General features: G+C 42.1%; 1 pseudogene; it reads right to left on the bottom strand.

Annotated features, from left to right (window-relative positions):
• Positions 1-13,659: 13,659 nt before the first annotated feature.
• Positions 13,660-14,203, bottom strand: LOC147641569 (uncharacterized; annotated as a pseudogene).
• Positions 14,204-24,300: the final 10,097 nt, after the last annotated feature.

Raw genomic sequence — 24,300 nt, 5'->3', positions numbered from 1 at the left:
GAGCCCATACTCATTGCTCCCTCATGCCAAGAAGTCACCCCTCCCCTCCCCCCCATCATCATTCCATCCTCACATCCCCACAAGTCCATTCCACTCAAAAAGAGGCCACTCACCCTTCCAAACACACCACAGCCTCCCACACCCTCCTCACCACCACACTCGGCACAGCAACCCACTCCAACATCTGAACAATCACACAACTTGCTAACCCACCACCAAAAACTAACCATACTAATACTTTTAACGAAACTAACACATGCACATAGGGCATGCCATCTCCCCATTGGGTGCCTAAGAAGCTCCTAGCTACACAGGGCTATTATGAGGGCATATCTACCTTGCGGATCCCCCGATGATCGAACTGTCACCCTCATACACCGACACCCCAAGCTCCTCATCCCCCTCGTAGGCAACCTATTTGCCAACCACAAGTCTACAAGCTATAGGAAAAATTCCGGCCCAAATGTTCTCCACGGCCCACCTATCCTCTATCACACCCTCAACCGGACCCAAAACCAACCTCTAGGTGGATCCCCAAACCTCTACTACAATCCCAACATTTCTATGAGGGCAATCGTCATATTTGGATCCCCAAACCACCCCAACCCCAGCTCCCACCTTGTGTCACTCCGCAATCACCAACCTTTCAATGGAATCCCAAGGTGGCCTCCACCACAAAGATTGCCCAAGAAAAAGGGAAGCAGAAGCTTCACACAATGACACTCTAACCCCCATTCAGTTGCCTGCTGCGGCGGCCGATAGCCCTTACCAATGATATACCCTCAATATCGGCAACTCCTCCACCTGTTATTCTAAGGCTACCTCAGAGTACTCCAACGCCACCATCAACCTCTTCAATTTCAAGTACTCCTTTGTCATCAACCTCTACATCCCCCTAGGAATCGAACGTCCCCACCTCACCTCCACTAATTGGAACCGACTCCTCACTTTGGCGAATTGGGCACGTAGTTAGGACTAAACCCGTAAATGGGGTGCTATAGCTGCATAGCCCAAGGGTACAAAACCTGACTCAGGGTGCCCCCACAAAAAAAATAGAAAAAAGAAGTGCCATGATTATACCATATGTGCCACAGTCGTACCATTTGCATCCCCCATTTGCCACGGTCGCACCATTTAGAACTTTACATTTGCCACGGCCATTCCAAATATGCCACGGTTGCACACCAACATTCACTTAAACTGCAATGGCCGTTCCAACTTTTGATCAGCTTATACCAACCCCCAAATGAAGTGCCACGACCGTTCCATCATCAAACCCAATTCCCACAGCCATTCTAAAAGTAGCATGGCCACACCACCTTTTTCTCAAATTTCCACGGCCGTACCATTCCCCCAAATGAAGTGCCACACCCGTTCCATCCTAGCAACAGTTGGTATGCCCGTTCCAACAACTGTCATGCCCATATCAAATCCAAACTAGGTTGCCATGCCCATTTGCTAAGGATGCCACACCCATTCATTGGGGATTCCATGCACGTACCATCTAGGTTGCCACGGCCGTGTCCTTCTGGAAAAGTATATATATGGGTCCCACCCTCTCCATTTCCTCATTTTCAACTCTCATTGTAACCAAACTCTTGCCATTTTTTCTCTCAAGCCTTCACGTGCTCACACCCTTTATCCCCCATGGCCGACACCTCTCGGACTCCTCCCTAGAGGTCCATCACCACCCCACCCTCAGGAGAAAGCATGTGGCAGGGGGTGCTTTGAGGAATATGCCTGCCACCCCACACAACTATCACATCTAGGGGAGTCTCTCAGGAAAAGCAGGTGAGCAGCCACATAGTACATTCCCTCATGAACAACAACCATAAAGTAGAGCACAAGCTCCTCTAATTTACAGCACCATGTTACAGAGGACAGTGGTAGTGGACCCTGCAGTAGTCACATGACTAGAGCAACTGGGTCTTGGAGGTTTGCCAACAATGGAGCCATGGGGGCCGGATTTGTACAACTGCTTCTATTTCACCGAAACATATAATGCCAATCTGCACACAGGAGAAGTGCTTGATGTTGAAATATACAAGTGAATAGGGTGTGTGTGGGAACAAGCTCTTGGATAGAGGCTGTAAAAGAGAGATGTAATTGTGAAAGAAACTGTGAAAAGGTTAGAAGAATCTACTGGGAGAGAATAATGGGTAGCATGAGGGAATTTAGGAGTGTGGAGTTATTCTGGGAGATATTGAGGGAAAAGAGAAGAGGTGGAGAGAATCAGGCAAGAGGTGGAGATATTTTGGGAGTAAATCATGGAGAAATCAATGGGATTTGATGCTTGATGTAAACTCTATAAATTGAGGCATAGCCCTAATGAGAATTTGCTGGTTTTTGAGTATCCATGCCTACATTAATCTATTTGCTAATTATTCACTAATTACGTCTTAATCATTTGCTAATCACTTTGTTAATGATGTTGATTCTAGTGTTTGATCCACCATAGCTCATCATTTTTCTCAAATTTCAACATGGTATCAGAGCCATGCCTAGAATCAATCAGATTTATGAGCCCATTAGTGAATTAATTAGGATTAGTAGGTAATTAGCAAAAAAAACAATTTTTAGTGAGTTTTTCATCTTCCCCTTCACCCCCAGCCAGTGGAGGACTCCATTCTCCATGCACAGTCAACATTAGGTCTTGCCCTTCTAACACAAGCTAGCTAACTTACTTGGCTTCAAGCCCATCTACTCCACGCATTAAACCGCCGACGGCGGCAGCAGCCGATTTTTGCAGATTTCTGGGCACCGTTTTTCTGAAGCATTTTGAAGATTTCTCCTTGTGCAAGTCAAATTGATTCAATTCCTCCTAGCCCAAGGTGTAATCAAGCATGCTCTACAAGCTGGTGAAGACAGAAATCAATTTCATCAACAAGTCTACATTGAGATCAAAGCTCTTCATCAAATCTGCAGGTGACTTTGGTAAAACAGAGATTAAGCTTTCATTATTTGGTCAAATCTTATGTTTCTTGGCTTTATCCTCTACTAGACTCATTGCTATTGATGCCTTTGAAAGAATTTGAGCTCATTTGAAGTGGAAGGCACCAGATCTGGGCTCCCCGTATACTCTGTTTTTTGCACACAAACCAGAGCATTAATTTGCTAATTAGTGATTAATCAGTGCTAATCACTGTATTTTGGTGCAATTGAGGGTTCAAATTAACCATTAGTATCTGATACAGATCCCTAAAGCTTCAGATTTCAAATCGGAGTTGGTTTGATACTCCAACCATCCCGTACAAATTGGTTACTCTCAATTTAATGTAATTTCTGGTGATTTTATGCTGATAAAATTGTTGTAATCATCTATTAAACACCAGATTGAGTTGTAAAAGGGTAGACACTGCCCTTGAATCTTGAATTTGGATCAAGAGAGAGACCCCACAACCCAATGTAACCTGCCCCAATAAAGTAAAACCACCTCTGAGCCACCGATGATGTAGGCCAAGTGGTAGATGTATGTGTGAGCACTTTAGTCAAGGTCGCGGGCACTTATAGTAGCCTTGGACACATTGAGAGAGAGAGTGTCAAGGACTATAGAGTTTAGGGACTTGAGGCACTGGTCGCGGGCTATCAAGTAAGAGGGAAACTTGATACAGGGTCCAGGTGTGTTAGGATTATTCACTTGAGGGGAGGTGTTGAAATATACAAGTGAATAGGGTGTGTGTGGGAACAAGCTCTTGGATAGAGGCTGTAAAAGAGGAGATGTAATTGTGAAAGAACCTGTGAAAAGGTTAGAAGAATCTACTGGGAGAGAATAATGGGTAGCATGAGGGAATTTAGGAGTGTGGAGTTATTCTGGGAGATATTGAGGGAAAAGAGAAGAGGTGGAGAGAATCAGGCAAGAGGTGGAGATATTTTGGGAGTAAATCATGGAGAAATCAATGGGATTTGATGCTTGATGTAAACTCTATAAATTGAGGCATAGCCCTAATGAGAATTTGCTGGTTTTTGAGTATCCATGCCTACATTAATCTATTTGCTAATTATTCACTAATTACATCTTAATCATTTGCTAATCACTTTGTTAATGATGTTGATTCTAGTGTTTGATCCACCATAGCTCATCATTTTGCTCAAATTTCAACACTTGACAATAAGGGCCATCCACAGAGAGTGCAATAAAGCGTGGACTTAATCAGTGATGCCCTCTAGCTCCCCCACATTAAACATCCTTATGTGTAGCTAACAAATGCCCCCAAGCTGACCAAGGGAACTTACAGGGGCACAACCAACAAAGATAGGGTCAAATGGGCCGATATCACATAGGAAGAGCTGGTCATGCCAGCAAGGGCCCTACAATTTCTTTTGACCACCCACTGGACAGATAGGTTCAGCAGATGTAGCATGTCCACACACTAGCCATAGTACACCAAGGGCATATGGCGAACTGGGTAGAATACCTACACAAGGACCTCCATGCAGCCAGGGGAAGCTTACAGCAGCCACACTCCTCACAAAAGTTCTTTACCATGCTACGAGTGGGAGGAGCTCCCTCAAGCCATCTAGCTCAGGGGCCTAGACACAGTGCCCATCTCCATGCCTCCCCCGCCATCCTCTCCACCCACAAAGTGCCACCACCCAGAACCTAAGGGCAAGGAGCCAATTCCCCCACCGCCAGGTCAAGGCCCTACACAAGAGGAGCTCGAGGCTGAGGAAGCCAAAAGAAAGGCTGTAGAGTAGTAGAAGAAGAAGCACGACTTCTTCAATCATAACCTTTATGAAACCCCAGCCCCATAAAGCTTCATGGATTTCCCCTCTTATTTCACAGAAGTAGGCCCCTCCTCCCCTCACGCTTCTCATGTCAACACACTGGAGACCCTTCGCTAGTAGGCGAGGTCAAGAAGTTTCAGATCAAGTCAAGCCTATGTGGAGAGTGTACATGCAGCCCATGGAGCAGTACCAGACCTTGCACTGGGATTCTCTCGTATGCCCAGGGAGTTGATTACATAAATGAGAAATTGTATATACTGCCAATAGGAGGTGGTAACCGTGTCCCAAAGAGAGATATTGCTGGCAAAGACTCAAGAGCAGTAGATTGCCCAAGATTTATACACTACAAATCTCAACAACCTCTAGCTGCATAACATGCTTGATGAGAAGGAGCAGCAGATCGGATAGTCCATCTTGACTATTACAGAACTCCAGCAAGCTCTTTCACCTGTGTGTTGTTATTGTGATTCATGGGACTATTATTGCTGACCATAATTTTGATTACCTGTTTAGCCACCACCTTGGCTACTATAGCTATATTTGTTAGTGATGTGTGTGAACACACTAGGACTAGTGGGGGCACGTTTTCCCTCTTTTAGGAGGTTTTTTACCCTGTGCCAGTATACACCCATCTTGGGGTATACTTATCTTCTTTGTATAGCACACATTCATTATCTATCTATCATCTCATTGTTTGATCTCTTAAGCTTCTCCACTATGTGTGTGTGTGTGTGTGTGTGTGTGCGCGTGCGCACGCGTGCGCGTATGGGAGGGAGAGCGACCTACGATCTGCGACCTGCGTCTTGCTCAACTGCTTGCCTACGACCTGTTGCCTGCGACCTGCTCATCTGGTTGCTTGTGACCTACTCGACACTGCTTGCATTCGATATGGTCGTCTCTACTCTATTGCGATTTACTTGACTGCTCGCCTGCGACCTGCTCGATTCCTTTCGCTTGCGCGCCTGAGACCTGCACGTCTTTTTCTTGCGACCTGCAAGTTTCCTTCTTCAGACCTATAACTTCTATCTTGCACGTCTTCTTCTTGCATCCCGTCAATTTTTGCCTTTCCTTTCTCTTCGGTTGTTCCCCTCCTGAGCGTGTGAGAGTGTGTGTGTGTGTGTGTGTGTGAGAGAGAGAGAGAGTCGTATTTCAATCATGGCTTCAGGTTTGGATTTTTGTACATATGCTCGAAAAGAAAGACCTACAGATGCTAAGCGCCACCTATCAGAGCGTGCATCACAAGATGATGAACTTACTATGGAAGCTCAGTACGTCTTTGACACCCTTAAGGATGACTTTCAGCAGTCACAACAGGAATGGGGAAAACCGGTTCCAGAGGTCACGTACAAATTGAAATTGCCATCCCTCGTGAATCCTCTCAGGAAGTTGTCTCAAACTGCAGTTATAATTTTCTTTCCAGGAAGAATCCCAGCGGCCAGTGATGTCGCGGAGTGGATTAAGTCCATCCTTGGAGGATGCTTTGTAGAGGGAGTGTATTTTGCTTCCAGAGGCTTTTATGAGGTGCATTGATCAGATGCTTCGTGCAAGCAGAGGCTTCTTGAATTCTCCCCCCTGTTTTACGAGAAGCAGATGGTACATGCTATGCCCTGGTCCCCAAACAAGGATTATCAAGGTCTTATACGACATCATTGTCCTGTATGGGTTGAGGTTGTTAACTTCCCGAACTATATGCGTGAAGAGTTGCCTGGCCTGGCTGCTTCTTTGGGACAGGTCATTTGTCCTCCACGCCCCATGGGAAACCAAAACAAATTCTACATTCTCTGGGACACTGATACACCTACCCCTCCTTCTATTGTAGTGGAAGTTGAGGGAGTGCAATTGGGAAAAAAGTATTTTGAATTGAAGTGGGGTGTGTTTGTAGGAGCTTGTTTTGCCTGCCACAAGTTTGGGCATCTAGCCTCTGAATGCCCAATGGTTCTGCATTAGCCCCCTCCCAATGCCTTGCCGCCCCAGACACAGGAAAAGAATGAGAATTTGCAAGCTAAGACAGCAAATAGAAATGGAGCAAAGAACAAAGGGTAGAAGCATGTTAACGTGCTACGCTTTTTATGCTAGTTCACATGTGTGAACAAGCATTCCTAGTTAGCATAAGTTTAGGCATGTAAGTCACTATATTAGTAATCATATTTAAAACTTCTGGGGCTGATACAAAAAGCTCAAATGAGCACTTCAAAAAAAAAAGAATAATCAATGAAAGTTATGGTATATTGAATTACGAGCTAGTCTTTGAAGCTAGTTAGCACGGGCGTTACAGCGGAGTGGTGGGGTGATGAAGTGCAAAGGCCAAAGCACCATGGAGCCCGCAAGCAAGGCGGCGCATTCGCGTTCTCCTATACACAAAAAACGCAGAGCCCCTTCTGCTTCTCCATCTCCCTGCAAAAGCGCAAAGCGATCTCAAGGTTCCCCAATGTCCCTCTCGGGTACTCTCTCTCTCTCTCTCTCTCTCTCTCTCTCTTGTGCGGGTTCTGTGTGTTTTCTCTTCTACTTTCGGCTTTAGTACCACAAGAAGCTCCATGCATACAGTTGAGCACATTTCCATGCAATATAGTTGAGCACATTTCCCTTTGATGTGTGCAGGCCGATGGAAAGCTCCAAAGGTCGTGATCCCCATGCAGGAAAAATTCTGTACAACTTTGGTAGAGTTCAATGCTGCTTATGGCCTTTCCATGAAGGGTTTAGATCCCAAAATGGTTAGGTGGGAGCAAGTCACTGATGCTGAATGGTTCAGTGTGTTCAAACAAACAAAGGATCCCAGCCAGTACCGCATCAAATGCAGCACCATCCACACCGAAATGTATGAGTCGATGATGAAACTGCACTACAATGTATACCAGAAGGCCCCAACCAACATGGAAATTTCCTCTACATTTGCAAAGGGTTTCGTGAAAGAATTCAGTCCTGCTGTGATTGCAAGCGGAACAGCCATTAGGTTCAATTGGGCCGAGTTTGCAGTGCAGTACTTGCAGGATATTCGAGAGAAGGGCTATTATGAGGGCCATGTTAACAAGTGGAGACTATGCAATCTTTAGCTTCCAGCTTCAAAAATTAAGGATGAGTCTGTTGACATCTGCGAGGAAAACATGGCATTGGCAGGAAAGAGTACTGCCAAATCTACCAAGGCCACACTTCAGCCTCATCAAGATAGTCGACAGGAGATGGAAGCTTCTTCATTTTGTGGGTTGGAGGAATGGCAGTGCATGAAGGCAGCTGTCCTTCAAATGAAAACACAGCTACATTATGAGAAACAGAATCTAAACAAAGTGCAAGAGGGCCTGGAACTTGCTAGGGCTTTGAATGCAAAAAATGCGAAGGTCACTCCTATTATCACGGCCATGAAACAGAGGTTGCAAGCAGCTGAGATGGAGTTGCAGGCTCTATTGCAAAGCAATGATGTGGATGCCTGGCGAAAGATGGAGCTTGAAGTCAGAATAGAGACAACCAAAGACACCATAGAGGCTATGGAGTTTCCTCTTCGTGAAGATGACCCATAGATAGTGACATAGACATAACCTGTAAACTGGTAAGTGTCCGTAAGTTTCATCTCTGCACTTTATGTTTGGTACATGTGCTCAGGTACCTCATGTACTTACCATGCTCTTTTTGTCTTGGTTTTGTAGGTTGAGGTGGAAATTGCAAAATCCAAGGTGCAGAACTCTGAAAGCCAACTTGAACTTTTGATGCACATGTAGTCCAAGTTGCAGGGCTCGTTTCTCCAAACTGCCCTAACTAATCTAGCCCTTGCTAGTTTTATGAAGGATAGAGAGGTGCAAGACAGCATCGGAACAAACCTGTGTACTTCCCCTTGAGGTCCAACCATTCCTTGCAATGGTCAAGCTCCCTTGTGAGCATAATTATCACCTTTTGTGCTTTGCTGCTACATGCTCCCTTGGGACCATATGTAGGGCTCCCTTCTGCAAAAAAAGCATACCTACCGCATGGTTGTGCAACCTTGCAACACAACGACATCCAACCACACCAGAGATTGGTAAGAAACCATACTTGAATGTATGCTTGCTAGCTAGCATACAGGACATACAGTCTGCCAGCTTGATCATATTGGGAATAAAAGGTGTGCTAGTTAGCATAATAAATATGCTAATTAGCATGCCAGGTATGCTAGTTATCATATACAGTATGATAGTTAGCATATACTGTATATGCTAGTTAGCATATACAGTATGATAGTTAGCATATTGCATATACTAATTAACATATCCAGTATACTAGTTAGCATACTAGATATGCTAGTAGGATGCTAACTAGCATATACCGTATATGCTAGTTAGTATACCCTGCATGCTAACTAGCATCCTCTCGTTAGCATACTCTGTATGCTAACTAGCATCCTAGTAAGCATACCCTGTATACTAACTAGCATAGCATATATGCTATTTAGCATACCGAATACGCTAACAAGCATACCGGATATGCTAATTAGCATATCAAGTAGGCCTACTAGCATATCCAGTATGCTAACTAGCATACGGGATATGTTAACTAGCATGCTAACTAGCATACCGGATATACTAAAAAGCGTATCCAGAATGCTAATAAACACAATGGATATGCTAGTTAGGATACTGGATACGCTAACTAGCATACAAGGTACACTAATTAGCGTAACCAGTATGCTAACTAGCACACTGGATATGCTAGTTGGATGAGTGGATGCTAATTAGCATATCCAATATGCTAGTAAGCATATTGGGTATGCTTAATAGCATACCGGAGTTAGCATATTGAATGCTAATTAGCATATCCAGTATGCTAGTTAGCATATTGGATTGCTATCTGAAATGCTAATTAGCATACAGGATATGCTAATTAGCATATCCTGTATGCTAACTAGCATAATGGTTATGCTAATTAGCATACTGAATATGCTAGTTAGCATACTTGATATACTATTAAGCATGTTGGATATGCTAATTACCAATTTTTATATGCTAGTATGCATTTTGGAGCATATTGGATTAGCTTAGAGGTTATAAGGTCTACTAGTTAGCATACTAGGTATGCTAGTTAGCATATTGGATATGCTTATTAGCATACCGGATATGCTAGCTGGAATGATAGTTAGCATACAAGATATACTAATTAGCATATCCAGTATGCTGGTTAGTATACTAGATATGCTAATTAGCATATCTTGTATGCTAACTAGCATACTGGATATGCTAATTAGCATACTTGATATGCTATTAAGCATGTTGGATATGCTAATTAGCATATATTGTGCTCTAGTAAGCACATAGAAGCTTTTGGGTACACTTGGATTGCTTAGAGATTATAAGGTTTACTAGTTAGCATACCTGGTATGCTTGTTAGTATTCTTGATATTCTAGTTAGCATATATGATTATGCTAGCTAGCATACACACGGGAATGTTAATTAGCATACTGGCCTAGCTGCACACATAGTTAGCATATGAAACATACTATGTAGCATACATGACATGCTTATAAAGGTTGTAATCAAAGATTTTTTTGTTGCAGGCCTCTCAAAGCCCCTACATGATGTGGGAAGTGTGCATGACACCAAAGGTAAGGGAAAGGCTGCAACTGAGAACCCTTCGATTGAGAAGGGTGGTGAGCTAGATACAATGAATGAAGGAGTAGATGCGGGATCCCAGCAAATGCAAAGTGCAAGCATGAAAACAACAGAGGAAGGCGGTGACGTGAGTAGTAAATCAGAAGAAGATGATTTTTTTGTCATGGTTCCTCATGCACGTGCCATGCCTACTGCAACTGACACAGTAAAAACTTCTCAACAGACAATGGCTAGTGCCAGTGCATCAGGGGAAACATTGAAGACTAACAGCATAGAGGACCCGTAGGAAGTTGGTGATAACTGCCCCCTCAAGGGTTTTTTGCGAAAGGCTAAGGGCAAAGAGAAAAGTGGGCCCGGAAGAGGTACCTGAAGAAACTACAAGCAACGGCTATGGTTCCCCAAAGAAGATGGAGGACAAAGATGAAAGCACCAAAGGTGAAAAGAAAGCCACCCACTCAAGAGCTTGCAAAAAACCGTGTTAAGACCTTTCCTTTTTTGCCCAGATTCTGTACTGTAGCAGGCAACTATCACTGTTCAATTGTTTAGCCTTTACTTAGTGTTCCCATACCTATGCCCTTCACTCTTATGGCTATGCCATTTGGAAAACCTAATGCCTCTTGTGGCTATCATGTAATTTTTTTTATTTTCCCAGTGAAAATGTCTTTATGTAATATAATGTTGAGCAGTAGTCCATTATAATTTTCTGCCAATCTATGAACTTCTTCACTTCGTATCGCTCTTTCTTTGCAGAGGAAGAGAAACTGGCATTAATTGCCTTGCCTGATGTAAATGCTGGCATGCAATGGCAAAAATTACGGAAATGGCGAGTTCGCAAAGCCAGGTAAATAAGGAGACAAAAATTGGAGATTGAAAAGTGGCTCGAACGATATTCACAGCATGCCTGTAGAATTTTTGAGTGCCTATCACCCATCAGGGGAGGTTATATATGCTGAATGGTATCCCCTTCCAGACCCAATATGGGTGCCTAAGCGACTGTGTGATGAAAAAAGGGCTCTTTTACTAGATCTCAACGGTCTTTTGCTGAGGGTGGTAGAGACTCGCTTCAGCGAAAAGCCCCCTGCATATGCAAATGAAATGTTAAAATACAATGTAGAGGATAAGCAGGTGTTCTGTCGCAAGGACAGCCACATGTTTTTGGACTGGTGTCTTCAGTTTTTGGACTGGTGTCTTCAGTTCTTCAGTGTGTATATTTGGAGCACAAGCATGCATCGTAAAGTCATGAATATTTGCAGGGCTATTTTTAAATTGCAGGTGCCAAGGATTGCCGGTTTTTTTGCGCAAGAGCACTGCAGTCCGCAACCCTGGCAGATCTTGAATAAACCTGTGTTTATGAAAGATTTAGCCTTGTTTTGGAAATACAATCCGGCGTACAACGCCCAAAACACGCTTTTGATTGATGATAGCCTCTACAAAGTGTTTCAGAACCTAGCACAAGCTTGGCTCGTTACTCCGAAGCTAGAGGACCAGAGTGCTGAGGAGAGACAACAATTTCTTATAGAAACTTTGAAAGACTGGCTTTTTCTTTGGCTGCAGTCGGATGATTGGGCAGCGTATGTGGCTGACAATTTCTTTGATACAGGCTCTGATAACTTCTCTGATGCAATCATCAAATAGTTGCTAGAGGCTGAGAGACAAGCATAACTTTGTCGCAAACAAAAGGAAGATGACCTAGAAGCAAAGAGAGAGGAGAAAGCTAGGCTGGAGAGGGAAAGAAAAGAAAAGGAACAGCAGAGAGGCGACCTAGAAGCAGAGAGAAAGGAAAAAGTAGAGGAAAAGGAGAAAGCAGAGAAAAAGGAGGGAGCAAAAAAGCCCGGTCATTACAAACGCCCTCTGAGGAGGCCTAAAGATTTTTGGTGGGTGTGACTCATTGTAAAATTAAACCCTATGTAATGTTATTTGATGTTGGAAGTTAATGATGAGATAAGCTTTTCAACAGTTGCCTCCTACTATTCCATTTTTATGTGTTACAGAATTATGTATTAGGTTTTTTGTTAGGTAGCACACACTATAAAGTAGCAAGTATACAGTTAGCATATATTGTGGTAGTTAGCATACACTATATACTAGTTAGCATAATCCTGTATGCTAGTTAGCACACTATATAGCAGCTAGTTAGTATACAGTTAGCATATACTGTGCTTGTTAGCATACACTATATGCTAGTTAGCATATACTGTATATGCTAGTCAACATATAGTCAGCATATACTGTTTGCTAGTTAGCATATACTGTATATGCTAGTCAGCATATACTGTATATGCTAGTCAACATATACTGTTTGCTAGTTAGCATACAGTATATGCTAACTAGCATATACTGTATGCTAGTTAGCATACGCTTTATGCTAGTTAGCACACACTATGTAGAAGCTTGTTAGTAAACAATTATCATATACTATGGTAGTTAGCATATAATATATGCTAGTTAGCATATACTGTATGCTAGTAAGCACACGCTATATAGTAGCTAGTGAGTATACAGTTAGCATATACTGTGCTAGTTAGCATACCCTATATGCTAGTTAGCATACACTATATGCTAGTTGGCATATACTGTATGCTAGTTAGCATACGCTATATGCTAGTAAGCACACAATATAAATTAGGTAGTTAGTATACAGTTAACATGTAGTGTGCGAGTTAGCATACAGTATATGCTATAGTTAGCCTATACTATATACTAGTTGGCATATTATATATGCTAGTTAGCATACACTGAATGCTAGTTAGCATACGCTTTATGCTAGCTAGCACACACTTTGTAGAAGCTTGTTAGTCAGCATATACTGTATATGCTAGTCAGCATATGCTAGTTAGCATATAGTATATGCTAACTAGCATATACTGTATGCTAGTTAGCATACGCTTTATGCTAGTTAGCACACACTATGTAGAAGCTCGTTAGTAAACAATTATCATATACTGCGGTAGTTAGTATACACTATATGCTAGTTAGCATATACTGTATGCTAGTAAGCACACGCTATATAGTAGCTAGTGTGCATACAGTTAGCATATACTATGCTAGTTAGCATACACTATATGCTAGTTAGCATATACTGTATGCTAGTTAGCATACGCTATATGCTAGTAAGCATACAATATAAATTAGGTAGTTAGTATACAGTTAACATATACTGTGCGAGTTAGCATACAGTATATGCTAGTTAGCCTATACTATATACTAGTTAGCATACTTTATATGCTAGTTAGCATACACTGTATGCTTTATGCTAGCTAGCACACACTTTGTAGAAGCTTGTTAGTACACAATTAGCATATACTGTGGTAGTAGTAAGCATACACAAGATACAAAATAGAATAAAAGACCATGACGCTCATGTCAAAAATCGAATGGCATGCTGTTATAGATTGCTTCATAATCTTCGGGGGTGATTGTGTACATTTGCCTTCTATTTTGCATGTGTTTCATGGGTATCTTGATACAACGTACAAGATTTGAAAGTATATGAACAACAGGTTGATTGTAGTCTAGTTTGAAGGTGTATGCATCCACTTGCTTGTAATACAGTCCTTGCACGACATAAGAGCCTTTGTCAATTACATTGTTCCACTCATCAATGTAACCCTGTTTTGTCTTTTCTTTTACTGCAATGCACTTTACCAAGTAAAAGTCTACATTCTCATCATTAGTTGTAGCATCCGGATTCACTGCAAAAGTGTCACCAACACACAAAGCACTACTTAATGCATCATGGTGGCCTTCATACACGAATTTTTCATATCCAATGATCTGTCCTTAAAGGGCATCATCAGTCGGAGTGTCTTCTTCATCCTCAACTTCATCAGACAATGGCATCAGAATGTGTATAATCCCAAGGCTGCACATGAGATTTGTTAGTGCAGCGATTCCAACTATGGTTCATGCATGCATCACAAAAGCATGCCAATGGTCTTGTGGCAATGGCAGTTGCATCCTGCCGGTTGTGACCGTGAAAAGCATGCAAGGTGCGAGACTTCTCAACCGTGGCACAATTCCATTTAACCTCCCTGTTTACATCACCTACTTTGATCTCCCAAAACACACGGGCACATTCCCTTTCTTTTAGAGGATATGATACAGCTGCTCTCTTTGATAGGTTGGCTTGGCAATAGGCAACCACATCTGCAGCACACTTTAAAGTGGCCCCATTAGGCTTCAGTTGTTCATGTGTCAACGATCTTTTAACAACTGCGCCTGCACCGTCATGCTCTCCCTTGCCATGTCCTGATCCAAAGAAGAACCAGCTCATCTCCATTCCTGTCAGTCCAGCATACCTTGCAACAAAATAGGCCTAGTAGCCTTAAACTGTGAGGCAGCACCATCTGACCAGACCCAGTGACGTTTTGGAGTGACACCTTCTCTCTATAACCAGCCACAATGTAGCATAAAACAATGTTGGACAAACAATGTGTCATGCACTTTGTCATCTGATATGAAGAAGTGGATTTTCTTGACTACATACCTTCCCTGCGGTAGTATGTTATGTGCACAAAAATAGTTACTTGACTTGAGTGCCAATGCATGGATTGAATCTCATTTTTCTCCTTCAATGCATAGTTTTCTGCAAAGTCTACAACCGACACAACCACATCGTCAGGAAATCTAAGAATACAATCCTTGATCGAGCAATATAGTTATGTTTGATAAAAACCTTCAGCTTGGTCTGTAAGAGTTGAAGAAACTCCCAGCACTGCATTTCTTTAGTCACAAGATCTTTTCTCTTTTTTTGTCTCCGTGCTTATTTGTTGCCTCCACATATGCAAACAATTTTACAAAGATATTCTTACCTGGGCTTTGTGTCTCTAAGCAGCATGTTTCTAGCTTTTTCACACCACATTTCTTACATTCGCCCATCAAACACTCACTATTGTGGTAACCAGCATCTATCTGCTTCGGGCAGAGAACTGACTCCCATAGATGTGTGACACCTTTGAAAGTTTGACATAAAGCCATGCAACCCCTACTAGTTTCATCACCTCTGACGCAAACGCTGCATGTACATCTGCATTGGGCTCCATGCAGCCCGAATGACTGAGACCGCATATGGTTTAGTGTGTCCTTTAAAAAGAACATCTGCACATGATATTCGCAGCAGCATGTGTATCTATCTTTCAGCCCACCGTACAAAAAATGGCTTCATCATCTCAAACATTCTCATACCTATTTTGCAATCTGGATGCTTTTCTTTGAATCTATAGAAGAGCTCAACCTGCAATTATGAGAGTTAGAAGGCGGTTATTATGCTAGTTATGCTAATTAGTATACAGGCCATGCACAGAAGCATATTGTATGTAACCAGCACTTACAGTATGCTAACTAGCACTTACAGTATGCTTCCATGCATGTGCAGTATGTTAGCTAGCACTCACAGTATGCTAACTAGCACTTGCAGAATGCTAACTAGCACTGACAGTATGCTAACTAACACATTCAATAGACTAATTGGTACATTCAGTATGCTAAGTAGCACATTCAGTTAGCTAATTGGTACATTCAGTGTGCTAACTAGCACAAACAGTGCTAACTAGCACAAACGGTGCTAAACTAGCACAAACAGTATGCTAACAAGCACATTCATTATGCTAACTAGCACATTCAGTATGCTAAGTAGCACTTACAATATGCTAACCAGCACTTAAAGTATGCTAATTAGCACTCACAATATGCTAATAAGCACATACAGAGTGCTAACTATCACTAATCATATGCTAACTAGCACTTAAAGTATGCTAAGATGCACCTATATTATGCTAACTAGCACTTAAAGTATGCTAATTAGCACTCACAGTATGCTAATAGAGTGCTAACTATCACTAATCATATGCTAACTACCACTTACAGTATGCTAAGATGCACCTACATTATGCTAACTAGCACCTTGATTATGCTAACTAGCACTTAGAATATGTTAACTAGCACTTACAGTATGCTAATCAGCACCTACCATATGCGAACTAGCACTCACAGCATGCTTACTAGAATTTACATGCTAACTAGCATCATGTAGAGTGTGCTAATCAGCACATAGAGTATGCTAACTAGCATACACAGTCTGCTAACTAGCATTTACAGTGTGCCTCCAGGTATGGCTTGTATACTAACTAGCATGTAGAGTGTGCTAATTAGTACATAGAGTATGCTAACTAGCATACACAGTCTGCTAACTAGCATTTACAGTGTGCCTCCAGGTATGGCTTGTATACTAATTAGCATTACTAATATGATAAATAACGCACTCTGTAAGGTGATCAACATATTGAAGATTTGAACTAGCATATACAGTATAGCATGTTCTAGCTAGAATAAACCATAAACAGCCATAGTGTAAATAACAACCAACCAGTATGCTAACTGTAAAGTTTCACATGCTTTTTAGTGTACTCGAATAATGGTGCTTTGGTTAGATCAATTACCTGAGGTTCATCAAGGAGGTGTACAGGGTGCTTTATGTAATTTTTTCTCCCCATCCTCTTTCGACAAACATCTTTTTTGTTAGGGGATACACGTGTCTCATCCCTCCAAAATGTGTAAACCAGCTCTTTTATTTCATCTGTGATTGTGCTATGACGGGCATGTTTTTGACATGCAGCCAATGAAAACATTCCACCGTCAACATTCGATGTCACCCGCAATTTAGCCTTGTACAAGGATCGACGCGGAACTTTAAGGAGTCTCGAGATTTTTGACATTTGCATGTTCTCCTTTGAATTCAACATCATGGACAATGCTATATGCTTCAAATACAACTCCTCATTATAGCTTGGCTGCTTTACAAGCGCCAAGGTGTTACGAACATTGCACATGATTGCACTTTGAATAGTAGACTCCTCTGGGGACACACTGCTTGCATGACAGGATGATGAGATACTAGATTCCAAATTTCTTGCTTGTCTTCTGTACTAATTCCTTCAGTCCTCCTCTTGAACAGTGCCACAATCTCAGACAAGATTTTCTTCTTCTTTTCCTCCTCAAAGGCAAGCTCTCGAACCTGAACCTGCTTAAGTTTTTTCTTCTCTCGAACCTGAACCTGCTTAAGTTTTTTCTTCTCTCGTTGTTTCCTCTTTCTTTGTCTCTCATAATCCCTAATGGCAGTACAATTTGGGTCCTCCAAGTTCGGATTCATTGTCTGTAAAGGATCCCTTCTGCTACCTTCATCTGCTACCCTTGAACGCGCAAGTAAACCTACCAGATCAGATTGCAAGGTATGGTTCGCCATAACTCTATGAGATGGGGAGGAAGTGGGCTACACGGAGAGAATGTGAGGCAAAGGGAGAGGGTGAGACTGTTTGAGCAACATCAGAGAGAGAGAGAGAGAGAGAGAGAGAGAGAGAGAGAGAGAGAGAGAGAGAGAGAGAGAGAGAGAGAGAGAGAGAGCTTGGCTTACACAGATCATGGAGAACCTCGAGAGAGCGAGAGAGAGAGAGAGAGAGAGAGAGAGAGAGAGAGAGAGAGAGAGAGAGAGAGAGAGAGAGAGAGAGCGCTCATCCACTACACCATGACTTCAGTAACTGAAAAGATGCTTCATTTGAATTTGGTGCCGAGTAAATTTAACATTAATTATGGAAAGTTTATTTCAAAATGGACATATTCTTGGCTCTCGAATGTATGCTAACAAGCACTACTAACTAGCATTGTCCGGGACAGCATTTTTTGTGCACGTTAACATGCTTCTACCCCAAACCAATCAATCAGGCGTAGTCACTTGCTGGAAAAGGAAAAGAGAAGATGAAGGAATCTGTGGGGATTGATCAGGATGGTTTTCAACAACCTAAGAAGGTGGTTGTATTGAAGCAACACCCCCTTCAATCTCATCAATGGGATGCTTCTTCTCCCTTACCAGGACAGGCTTCTACTTCAACTCCTGTCCTTCGAAATTGGGTGGGGGTTTTGAAGAAGGGCATCCCCATATGTGATTCAGAAGAAGGGGATAATTCTATGTCTTTCATGGGTCATGATGGAATGCAACCCACGTAGGCAGAGGCTTTGCCTCTCTGATGTCTTGCTTTTATATCTGATACTTTGCTATATATACCTCTTTCATATGCCTCAAACACTTAAGTGCTTTACCTACAATGTACAAAGCCTCTGCAATGTCTCAAAGTGGAGGCTTTTATGGAATTATGTACGTGTATGCATACTGGTTAGACATGAGCTGGAGCCTCTTTTAGCCTTCAATGAGAGCAGCTTTTTTCAGGGCTTGCATGCTACTCGAAAGAAAAACTCATGCCTAAGGGTAAGGAAGCTAGATGGCTCTTGGACACACTCTTTCTCTGATCTCCAAGATGAATGCCAGAATTATTTCCAGAAATTATTCTCCGCTCCTAGTTCCCCATCAAATCAAATGACTGAGGCTAGGACTGAATTTCTCCAATATGTTTTTGGAATAGTGGAAATGGATGAAGCTCTTACCTTGGAGAGACCTTTTACTGACACAGAACTTGATAATGCATTGTTCCACCTCAGCAAATACAAGTCCCCTGGCTGGGATGGCCTTATGGTGGAATTTTATATTTCTTTTTGGGATGATTTGAAAGAAGTCCTCTTGCAAATGATCAATGTTGCCTGGCAAGAAAATCAGTTGCCGCACTCTTGGAAGCATGGCATAGTCAAACTTGTGCCCAAAAAACATCTGTGTGACCATATGTCAGATTGGAGGCCTATTACTTTGATGCCTATAGTTTACAAACTCATTACCAAAATGATTGTGCATAGGCTTCACAGGATACTGGATGCGGGACTTCATCCTCATCAGTATGGGTTTGTGCCGCGAAGACAAATCCATGACAATATATCCAATGCCTCGACTGCAATTGAATATGCTAAGTATTCGCGTCAAGATGTGCTTATATTGCAGGTGGATATTGCTAAGGCATTTGACAGTGCTCAATGGGATTTTATCTCTCAAATCATGACCAAGTTGGGCTTTGGTCCCAAGATGGCAAATGCAGTTTACTGGCTCTACTTCTCAGTGCATTCTTGGGGGTCATCTGTCTTGGTCATGGACATTGGGTCAATCAGTTAGACAGGGCTGTCCTCTTAGTGCTCTCTTATATGCCATTGCGACCCATCCCCTTTTAATGTATCTTGATCATCTTACAAACACAGGACAGATGACTGGTCTTAAAATCCCTGGAGCTGCATCTTTTTTGGCACAAGCATATGCTGATGATTCCTTCTTTATGCCACAAAATTCTTCCCGGGAAGTTCAAATGCTTATGACCACTCTTTCATTATATGGCTTGGCAGCGGGATTGCATGTCAATTTTGACAAATCTAAATTACTTCCCCTGAAACAATGTGACTGGCATTCTATTCTTTGGCCGGGTCAGGTGGTGCATTCCAAAGATGTAGTCATGCATTTGGGATATCCCATAGGATGGCATATCACCAGAAAGCAGCAGCTAAAATGGATCTTCCAAAGACTTCAACATAAACTGGAATACTGGAAGATTTCTACTTGGCCTCTTCATGTCAGGCTCAGAATAGTACAGTCCATTGTAATGTCCTATGTCCAGTTCTATTTGCCTTTGCTGCATTGGTCCTCCAGGGATATTTCAGCCTTGATGTCTCAAGCTATGGAGATGTTATGGAGGACAAAAACTGCTGTGAAAGCATTGAGACTAATGAAGATGGAAATGGTGTGCTCTCGTAGGATGCATGGAGGACTTAATGTCCTCAATATAAGATATCACGTACTTGCAAGGAAGGCGACTATGCTGCATACTTTTTTCTGCCAACAACAGCCATGGACTTGTATGCTAGCATCCATGTGTGTCAACATGAGGACTTGTGCTTATGGTCATTGGATTACTGATCATTGGGAGGTTGTCATTGGGAGATTTGTAGGGAAGATACTTGGCTGTCCTTTCTCTACTTCTCTGATACTTGACTGGAAACAAGTACTTTCTAAGGTCAAATGGGCTCCAGATAATTGCTCAGGGAGGACAAACTCAATGAGGAAAGAAAGTATTCATTGGAGTACCATCTTTAACATTCCACTCGCTTTACAGGAACCTGTTCGGGCATACAATCTCATGAAATTGGGAATTAGATACATACATGATGTGGTAGATGATCAGGGCTATGTCTTATCTTTTCCTCAGGCCACTGCTTCCTATGCATTGAGAATGCATCATAGATCTATATGGAAGAAAATTGCTGATTTATTACATCCTTTTCTACCTGTTCCTCCTGTGGGCGGCGGCTGACACAGACAGGCTTACGGATTGGCAATTGCAACCCTCTACTACATGTGTTGAAATTTGAGCATAATGATGAGCTATGGTGGATCAAACACTAGAATCAACATCATTAACAAAGTGATTTAGCAAATGATTAAGATGTAATTAGTGAATAATTAGCAAATAGATTAATGTAGGCATGGATACTCAAAAATCAGCAAATTCTCATTAGGGCTATGCCTCAATTTATAGAGTTTACATCAAGCATCTAATCCCACTGATTTCTATCTCCATGATTCACTCCCAGAATATCTCCACCTCTTGCTTGATTCTCTCCACCTCTTCTCTTTGCCCTGAATATCTCCCAGAATAACTCCACACTCCTAAATTCTCTCATGCTACCCTTTATTCTCTCCCAGTAGATTCTTCTCACCTTTTCACAGGTTCTTTCACAATTACATCTTCTCTTTTACAGCCTCTAACCAAGGGCTTGTTCCCGCACACACCCTATTCACTTGTATTTTCAACACCTCCCATCAAGTGAATAATCCTAGTACACCTAGACCCTATACCAAGTTTGCCTCCCCTAACTTGATAGCCCGTGACTAGTGTCTATTCCTCCCCTCAAGTTATCTTAGCACACCTGGACCCTGTATCAAGTTTCTCTCGTACTTGACAGTCCGCGACCAGTGCCTCAAGTCCCTAAACTCCATAGACACACTCTCTCTCTATGTGTCCAAGGCTACTATAAGTGCCTGCGACCTTGACTAAAGTGCTCACACATACATCTACCACGTGGCCTACATCATCGGTGGCTCAGAGGTGGTTTTACTTTGTTGGGGCAGGTTACATTGGGTTGTGGGGTCTCTCTCTCTCTCTCTCAGAGATTTTCACATGGCTCCTCACTCTTTGGAGCCTCACATCTTCTCTTTTCTTCAGTCTTCTTGTCGTGGCAGCTTCTCTCCACGCGTCCGTCTCTTCTTTCAGTCTTCTTGGGGCAGTTTCTCTTCTCGTGGCAGCTTCTCTTCTCGTGTCCATGTCTTCCTTCATCTTTTCTTCTTGGTGTGGATCCTCTTCTTGGGAAGAGATATTCTTCTTCTTTCATGGCTGGGGCCATGAGCTTGTCCGTCAGGTCTTTTTGCTCCATGTGAGCAACATGTTTCAATGTTTTACTGACAGTTTCCTTGGGCTTTTTATGTTTATCTTTTGTCATTATGCAATGCAAACCCAAATTTATGCGGGAGGTCTTACCTCTTGCCTTATTCTAGACAAGGGCAGTGTCTGTTCCCATTTTTACACTGATGCAATGTGCCCAATACATAATGCGTATAGCATTCACTCTCATGCACATTCCACATGCAACTCTGGCTGTGAATAATCTTGAATTTGAGTGAGATTTATAGGCATTAACCAAGGGTTAAATGCAAAATGATGATTTTCACAAATTTTATCAGCACAATTTTCCCAGAAATTACATTAAATCAAGGGTAACCAATTTGTACGGGATGGTTGGAGTATCAAACCAACTCCGATTTTCAATTTGAAGTTATAAGGATCTGTATCAGATACCTAATGGTTAATTTGAACCCTCAATTGTACCAAAATATAGTGATTAGCACTGATTAATTATTGATTAGCAAATTAATGCTCTGTTTTGTGTACAAAAAATAGAGTATGCGAGGAGTCCAGATCTGGTGCCTTACACTTCAAATGAGCTCAAATGCTTTCAAAGGCATCAATAGCAATGAGTCTAGTAGAGGATTAAGCCAAGAAACACAAGATTTGACCAAATATTGAAAGCTTAATCTCTGTTTTACCAAAGTCACCTGCAGATTTGATGAAGAGCTTGGATCTCACTGTAGACTTGATGAAACTGAATTCTGTCTTCACCAGCTTGTAGAGCATGCTTGATTACACCTTGGGCTAGGAGGAATTGAAGCAATTTGATTTGAGCAAGGAGAAATCTGCAGTTTACTCAGAAAAAAATGTGCCGGCCAAAACGTCGATTTCTCCCGAGTTTCTTCGCGGTTGGCTACGCCATCTAGATGAGCATGAAGCCAAGGATGTTAGCTACCATATGCTAGAAGCTTGTGCCCTAATTCTATGTGTGCAAGGTGCTAGAGATCCTCCACTGGCTGGGGGTGAAGGGGAGAAGTGAAAACTCACTAAAATTTTGATTATTTGCTAATTTTCTACTAATCCTAATTAATTAACTAATGGGCTCATAAATCTGATGGATTCTAGGCATGGCTCTGATACCATGTTGAAATTTGAGCATAATGATGAGCTATGGTGGATCAAACACTAGAATCAACATCATTAACAAAGTGATTTAGCAAATGATTAAGATGTAATTAGTGAATAATTAGCAAATAGATTAATGTATGCATGGATACTCAAAAACCAGCAAATTCTCATTAGGGCTATGCCTCAATTTATAGAGTTTACATCAAGCATCTAATCCCACTGATTTCTCCATGATTCACTCCCAGAATATCTCGACCTCTTGCTTGATTCTCTCCACCTCTTCTCTTTTCCCTGAATATCTCCCAGAATAACTCCACACTCCTAAATTCTCTCATGCTACCCTTTATTCTCTCCCACTAGATTCTTCTCACCTTTTCACAGGTTCTTTCACAATTACATCTTCTCTTTTACAGCCTCTAACCAAGGGCTTGTTCCCGCACACACCCTATTCACTTGTATTTTCAACAACATGCACTCATACTGTTCCTCTTCCTGCCTTAACCTCCATCAAAGCTTACAGGCTTCTTCAGCCTGCTCCATGGATTCAGCAACATGCTAATTCTCTATGGCATATAAGGAAGCCTCTCTCATGGTGGCGGAAGAATCTTGGGATGATATGGAAGTGTAAAATGCCATTGAAACAAAGACTTTTTCTTTGGAGATGTATGACAGGCACGTTGTCAGTGGGGGTCACACTTGCTAAACGTCGCATTGCACCATCCACATGTTTAAGATGTCAGGCTCCTTCAGAGACTGTTCTTCATTTGCTTTGGCACTGCCCGTGTTCTAGGATCCTCCTCAGGAGAATTTCAAATTATCTTTAGCTCCATTTCCCGAGTCACAGATTTGGGAAACATTTCTGGCTCTTTGGCAGATTTATGAGGTCTTTGTCTCAATACTCACTATTTCTCTCTTGGGTGAGATATTAGGCTCTTTGGACAATCTGGAGTGAGCATAATTTGGCATACTTGGGTCGGCAGATTCACAAGTCATATGAATATTTTCGAGCCTCATTGCGGCAATCCTTATATGATGCCTGCCATGAGGGTGATATGGATACTTCTTGCATAGAGCTTTTCTTTTTATGTTTCTGATCTTTGGGATACTCTCCATTTTGGAGACTTCCCATCATGTAAATTTATGAGCATATAAATATATTGCACTGGATATTACCAAAAAAAAATGTGTGTGTGTGTGTGTGTGTGTGTGCATTCTTGCAACCCTATTTCTAACATTTGGTATCCAAGCATATGCTCCGCGTCCCTGTGCTCCTACCTACCTTCACTCCAAGTAGCCTATCTTCTTGAATCAGATCAAGGAGCCCTTTTGGGAGAAGAAAGAGGACCGTGAATTGTGTAGTAATTTCTACTGATGTTTTGTGGCCATATTTTTGTTTCGAGCATGTTTTGAGGGCCGTTTGTACTATTTTTTATTTTTTACAGACATCTTAGAGGACTAGATTTGCACTATTCTTCATCGGATTCTGTAATAGTTTTATTAGATTCTGTAATAGTAGATCTTCATCGGATTCTTTGGCACCTACACAAGAAAG

This window comes from Cibotium barometz, chromosome 1 (assembly GCF_041138505.1).
Source record: "Cibotium barometz isolate CiBa-2024 chromosome 1, ASM4113850v1, whole genome shotgun sequence".
Lineage (NCBI taxonomy): Eukaryota > Viridiplantae > Streptophyta > Polypodiopsida > Cyatheales > Cibotiaceae > Cibotium > Cibotium barometz.
Note: the sequence above shows the minus strand (reverse complement) of the source record. Positions and strands in the feature narration are given on the sequence as shown.